At 53.5% G+C, this 6,049-nt stretch overlaps 1 long non-coding RNA gene across 1 annotated transcript; it reads left to right on the top strand.

The window, feature by feature from the left end:
* The first annotated feature begins 1,398 nt into the window (after positions 1 to 1,398).
* On the top strand, positions 1,399 to 5,628 carry LOC121031043 (uncharacterized). The gene is made up of 3 exons (XR_005790529.1): positions 1,399 to 1,608; positions 3,427 to 3,590; positions 4,942 to 5,628. It is a non-coding gene; the product is annotated as an uncharacterized LOC121031043 (long non-coding RNA).
* Positions 5,629 to 6,049: the final 421 nt, after the last annotated feature.

The raw sequence follows: 6,049 nt of genomic DNA, 5'->3' as shown, positions 1-6,049 counted from the left end.
CCTATGCCTATGGACGGCAAATCTCACTGCCAAGAGGGCTGAGATGTTGCATTTTTCATCTAGGAGCTCTGTGCTAGCTTTCCTTTGACCCAGTCTCTTGAGATCTGTCAAGGTTAGACAGGAAACATTTTAGAAAGTAGTTGTTAAAAGCATGAGCTCCAGGAGCACCTGGGTGGCTCAGTCGGTTAAGTGTCCGACTTCGGCTCAGGTCATGATGTCGCGGTCTGTGAGTTTGAGCCCCGCATTGGGCTCTGTGCTGACAGCTCAGAGCCTGGAGCCTGTTTCAGATTCTGTGTCTCCCTCTCTCTCTGACCCTCCCCCGTTCATGCTCTGTCTCTGTCTCAAAAATAAATGAATGTTAAAGAGAAATTTAAAAAATAAAATAAAAAGCACGAGCTCAGAATCAGGCAGTCTCTGGGTTAGAATCTGGACTTCAATGCTCAGTAGCTGGTTGATCTAAGCAAATCCTTTAGCCTCTGAGTCCAGTTTCCCCATCCTTAAAACGGGACTATGGGGCTATGCCTATAAGGCTGCTCTGATAAAACATGTGAACCGCTTGGCACTGTGCCTGGCAGGGAACAAGAGCTCACCAGGCAGAAGTTCGGCTTTCTCGTTGATTTATAACAATTATTGGGGAAAACGTGAAGAACCCAATTCTAGCTCCTCTCCAGCCCTTGAGCAGCCAGGAGCCTTGGCAAGAGAACAAGGAGATCCGGTCCTGGCGCTACGGCCACAAACTGCTCTTGGTGACCTCCTTCTTCTCTGAGCTTCCATTTCCTGATCTACAGTGTGATGGGGGCCGCGTGGGGTGATCTGAGGCGCCTCCTCTCGCAGATGCTCACGGGCTTCTTTTCGTGGCTTCCAAGTTCTCCCGTGACAAGACTTTCAGAGTCTCCTCCCATCTATCTGGTTTCCAAAACTGGCTCGGGGGACAGTCCTGTCCCTGTCCGGGGTGTTTGCTCCAGGGGCCCCTCCCGTTTCTGGGCAGGGACACAACACTTCCAGGTGGGCGCGGTTAACCCTTTCACTTCCATCCGGGGCTCTTCCTGCCCTGCCCCCACTCCAGCCCCTCTCCGCGGTCCCTCCACCCACCCCGCTCCACTCCAGGCCTCCGTGTCCTCTCACTTTTTTGTCTGCTGCGCAAATTCCTGGCTCCCTAAGCCAGGTAGAAAAGCGGTTTAGTTCGACCCAATCTGGCAGTTTCTCAGAACCTCCCCTGTCTCTGGCACATTCCTTGTGTTTGGGCAGGACCCAGAGAGCTAGAGAATTCCTCTCCTCCTTAGCGTGGGTCCTCGTGTTGGCATGCCAACAGCCCCAAATATTTAAAGCAATCATGAAAATGAGCTCAGAGTCCCATGCCAGCTCCTTGAAAGGAATTAGGCTAAAAACAGGACAAAGGAAGAGGTGAGGGCAAACGGAAAATGCCATGGAAGGCACTGCCCAGCACGGCCAGGGCCCAGAACCCTCCTCACAGCCTTCATTCATCTGCAGCCAGGCCCTGTGCTGGGCCCTGGGGATGCAAAGTTAAATGCACTGTCACGCCTGCCCTCCAGGAGCTCCCAGTCCAGCCGGGGAGGCTCTACAAACAGACCATCACGGTACAGGATGGTAAGTATGGCTGAGATGCCACCAGAGGTCCAGTGGAGCCACCAAGGAGGGGCATCAGTTCAACTGGGGAGGGTCAGCAGTGCACCTCCAAAGGCCGGGCCCCGGGCCTGACTGAGGACGGGCATTCACCAGGGGACGGGGCAGAGGGCGTGCTTCCAGGCAAAGGGGAAACAGCGGATACTAAAGCACAGGAGCAAGAAGCAGGGTGGAGAGAGGAATAAAGTGCTCATGCGTAACTGCTTTGCAAACCGTGGGGGCCCAGCCTCTCTCCCGGGCGTGTTGATGCACACGGAATACACAGGACAGAGGGTGGGATTAGACCCAGCCCTACGATGTCAGATTTTAAAAACTGTTGACAGAGATGGACACTTGGATGCACATAAGCAGAAAGTCTGGAGCAGAAAGCCTTTATCAGCAGGGGCTTTGAGTGTGAGCAGAGCCCCGTGTGTGCAGGGGAGGTGGGGGGGGGGGGGCGGCGAGCACGCACACGGGAGGACCTTTCCTGTGATGGATCTCGCTGGGTTGCTGGAGGGGAGATGGGATTTCCCAGGTCACTAGAGTGATGGAAGAAAGTCAGCTTGGCAGGTGGGGAGAGCTGGCAGGCCCCCAGGCACCTGGCACAGCTGAGGGGAAGGTGCCAAGGTCAAAAGCAGATGCCTGAGTGAGTGAGTTATGATTCCGGGAGCCCCAGGGCCTGCTGGTTCCCAGGATGCGATGGGAGAGGCGGGCAGGCCCCGGGCCTCCTCCTGCCGGGGCACCTCAGAGTCCACAGTGGGGGCGGAGAGTGGCTTTGGCCTGAATCTTGGGGTGCTGGCCAGCCACGGGGCAGCCTCCTTGGGAAAGAAATGAGCAAAACGAAAGTGACACATGCAAAAATGATTATCAGGCGCTATAAAAAAAAAAAAAAGGAATCTGTTAGGGCCAAGACATCTGCTAATAGCAGTGTGTTATTAGCATCATCATCATCTTTATTTATTTAAATGGTTCTAGCATTTACTAAGCACCTACTGTAAGCCAGGCCCCATGGAGCCTCACCGGCACTCAACCTTCACAAGAACATCAAGAGAGCGGTATCCTTACTGATCCCATGTCACAGAGGAGGAGATGTCTTCTTGGGAGCCTAAATGAGAGGTCCAGGGGGCCCTACAGCCAGGCAGCGTATATTTAAAAAGTGGCAAGTGTTGGGGGTTGAATCACGTCCCCCCAAGTTAGTATGCCGACTCCCTAACCCCTGGTACCTCAGGATGTGGCTGTATTTGGAGACAGTCTTTCAGGAAGTGATTAAGGTAAAATGAGGTCATTAGGGTGGGTCCTCATCCAACGTGACTGGGTCCTAATAAGAGAAAATTCGGGTGCAGATGGGTGCAGAGGGGGGACCATATGAAGACACAGGGAGAAGCCCGAAGGGTCCTCAGAAGAAACCAACTCTATCAACCCTTTGATCGTAGGCTTCTGACCTCCAGAGCTGACAGCCGGTGGGTACAGCCTGTTGATTGAGCCCCTCGGTGTATCATATTTGTCACAGCGGCCCGGAGGGACTACTTCAGGGGTCGGTGGCCCAGGAGGGCCTCAGAGAAACCAGGAGCGTCAGGTCTGTGAGGAGCATGTGGTACCCACACAGAGGAGCTAACCACCTCCGCCTCGTCCTTGGCCATGGGGAACCCGAGGACGCTCCGGCATCCTCCGTTCCGAGGGGGACGGTAGTTTCTTCCTTTGCAAGATCAGGACTGGAAGTCAGTGGATCACAAACTGGGGTTTAAAGAGCTTAAAACACAAGGCCTAAAACAAAGCAAAGCCATCATAATCTTTCCGCTCTAGAGGCTTTCTTGGACAGACCTCTATGAGACGTGAGGTCAACGGGGGCGGATCGGTATTTCTACCTGGTTTGAGAAGGAAGACTGATGCCCAAAAGGAAGTCGTGTTCTCACATGAAATGCACCAGAGCCCCGAGGACACACTCGTGAGAGAAATCATCAGGACGGGTCAGTAACTGGGTCTGTCGTCACTATTGTCTGGGCTCTTGGACTCCTCAAAGCAAGTTCATCATTAAGGAAAAAAAGCAACGGGGCGCCTGGCTGGCACAGTCAGTAAAGCATGTGACTCTTGACCTCGGGGTCGTGGGTTCAAGCCCCACGAAGTTACTTAAAATTACTTACGAAATTACCTAAAAGAAACAAAATCTTTAAAGAAAAAGGCAAAAATATAGTCTTGAGGTTTGGGTAATCAGAATTGGTCTAGTTAAAGATTGGGGTGGGAAAGGGGGTTTTGAGGGTTCTAGTCAGCCCCTTATGTAGGGTGACCCAAGTCACCCTAGAATCTGCAGTCAATATGGAAATCACCAGAAGTACAGAGGGCTGAGGGCTCCAGGTTATAGGACTGTGGGGTCTGGAGACAGGGGGTGCAGGGGAGACATCCTGAAGCGTAAAGAAAGTGGGATTTCTGGGTTGAGGGCAGACTTTGAAATAGGTACAGGCTACTAGGACAAAGAGAAGGCCAGCCAAAGATGGGGATCTGAGATGAGGAGGGCGTTCTGGAGGAGGCGCTCTGGGAGCTGGGCTCTGAGGGAGGAAGGAAATGGACCTCAGAGGACAGAGGAAGATGCTTTTTCCCATGGCAAGTGTGAGAGAGAAACTCTAGAAGGTTCAGTGGACAGCAGGCAGGAAGCCCTCAGTGAAGAGTTGAACGCCAGGAGGGGAGCCCTGGGCAGCCCATGGGGTGTGTGTGTGTGTGTGTGTGTGTGCACATACACGTGAGTCCTGGCACTTTCATGGTGGGGGTGGGGGGGGGGTTACCTGGTCAAACATCTCCTGGGCGGAGTAGGGCTAATGCAGCCAGAGCTAACACCGGCGAGATTTGGAGAGAGCTGGGGGGATTCCTCAGGCGCCTTCCGCGGGGAAGGGGGAGCAGGGATGAAGGGTCAGGAGAGGGGCCTGCTGGATTTTCAATCAGACCTATAGTGTCAAGTTTCAGCTCGAGTGATATCCAAATGTCTCATATTTCTATTTTATCATCTCCACACTTACTTCCAGTAAGCAGAGCACGCCATCTGCACGATGTCGGGCCAAGGAAGTCAGACCGGAGAGGAAATTGCACTACGCAGCCTAATCGGTCCGATACGCCTGGGATATCAGCTGAGACATGTGTGTCTTCACTTATCTAAGTCCTGACGTCCTGATTATTCCCGAACAGGATGTTTCCCGTTTGGTCTGGCCGACAGGCGGCTCCAAAATGAACGACAGAGCTGCAGGCTTCGGTCTCCCCGAGAGCTTCTCTAACCCGCTCCTAAATCACATTTTTCCCCGGTCGCTGCGAATGATTCTCATGTGTTGACAGGTTCTGCAGTTCAAGACAAGACAGCGGCCCCAGTCCCGGTCTGAGAGAGAAGCGAACAGTGCAGCGGGGAGGCGACGTGAGGCGATGCTCAATGACACGGGCAGGAGGGGGCCTGCCCGCCCTCCCCAGCCCGCTCCTTCTCGGGCCTGCTGACGTGTCCTCTGCAGCCCTTGGGGGCAGTAGCCCATCTGGGGCAGGGCGCGTACTCTCCAAACCTTAGTTTCTTCTTCCTATGAAAAGCCGGCCTTGTAGGGCTGTGGGGAGAGTGAACATGTTACACAGGAAGAGCTCCTAACACAGTGCCTGGCACACAATAACCACTCAAGAAATGCTTTCAACAACAGTAACTAACAGCGGGGGCGCCGGCTGGCTCGGCGGGTAGAGCGTGCCGCTCTTAATCTCAGGGTCGTGAGTTCAAGCCCCAAGCTGGGCGTAGAGTTTCCTTAAAAAATCGTAACCGTGAATACTTATGTCAGGATAATTTTAAGCCCTTCACGTACAGGACAAATCTAATCCCTCACAGCCCTGTATGGCAAACTCCCTGATTGTCTCCACCTCACAGAGGAGGACACTGAGGCACAGGGAGGTTCTGTAAATAGCCCATGGTCTGGGAGCTGGTAGATCAGGGATTCTGACTCTGGCTCCAGAGGTTAGCTGTGAATAAATAAATTAACTAATTCAAAAGTTGATATATTGTTGGATAGATGGATGGATGGATGGATGGGTGGATGGATGGAGAACACGGATACGGAAATCACCAGAAGTGCAGAAGGGGCGACACGCGTTATCAGTAGGGGTCAGGCGATCTAAGCAGCACACGGACAGCTTGAGGGCCGGGAGTTCTAATCCCGGCCCCAGCTGCCCAGGAACGACACTGCTGTCAGTCATCCAACGTTGCCTCGCAGAAGCCTGGCCTAGACTCACCCCGCAGTGCAGGATGCCTCTCTTACTGCAACAGGGATAGTATGCCGTAATTTGGAAGGTTAGAACTGGACAGGACCGAGAGATCACCTGACCCCTGATTTTACGTTTGAGAGGATTGAGGCAAGAACAGAGATGTGACCAACCCAGGGTCACGCGGCGTCTGCTGCGACACCCGCATCCGTGC

Source organism: Herpailurus yagouaroundi, unplaced genomic scaffold (genome assembly GCF_014898765.1).
Source record: "Herpailurus yagouaroundi ecotype Mexico unplaced genomic scaffold, PumYag 140, whole genome shotgun sequence".
NCBI classification, from domain to species: domain Eukaryota; kingdom Metazoa; phylum Chordata; class Mammalia; order Carnivora; family Felidae; genus Herpailurus; species Herpailurus yagouaroundi.
This window is presented reverse-complemented; position numbering and strand designations above follow the sequence as displayed.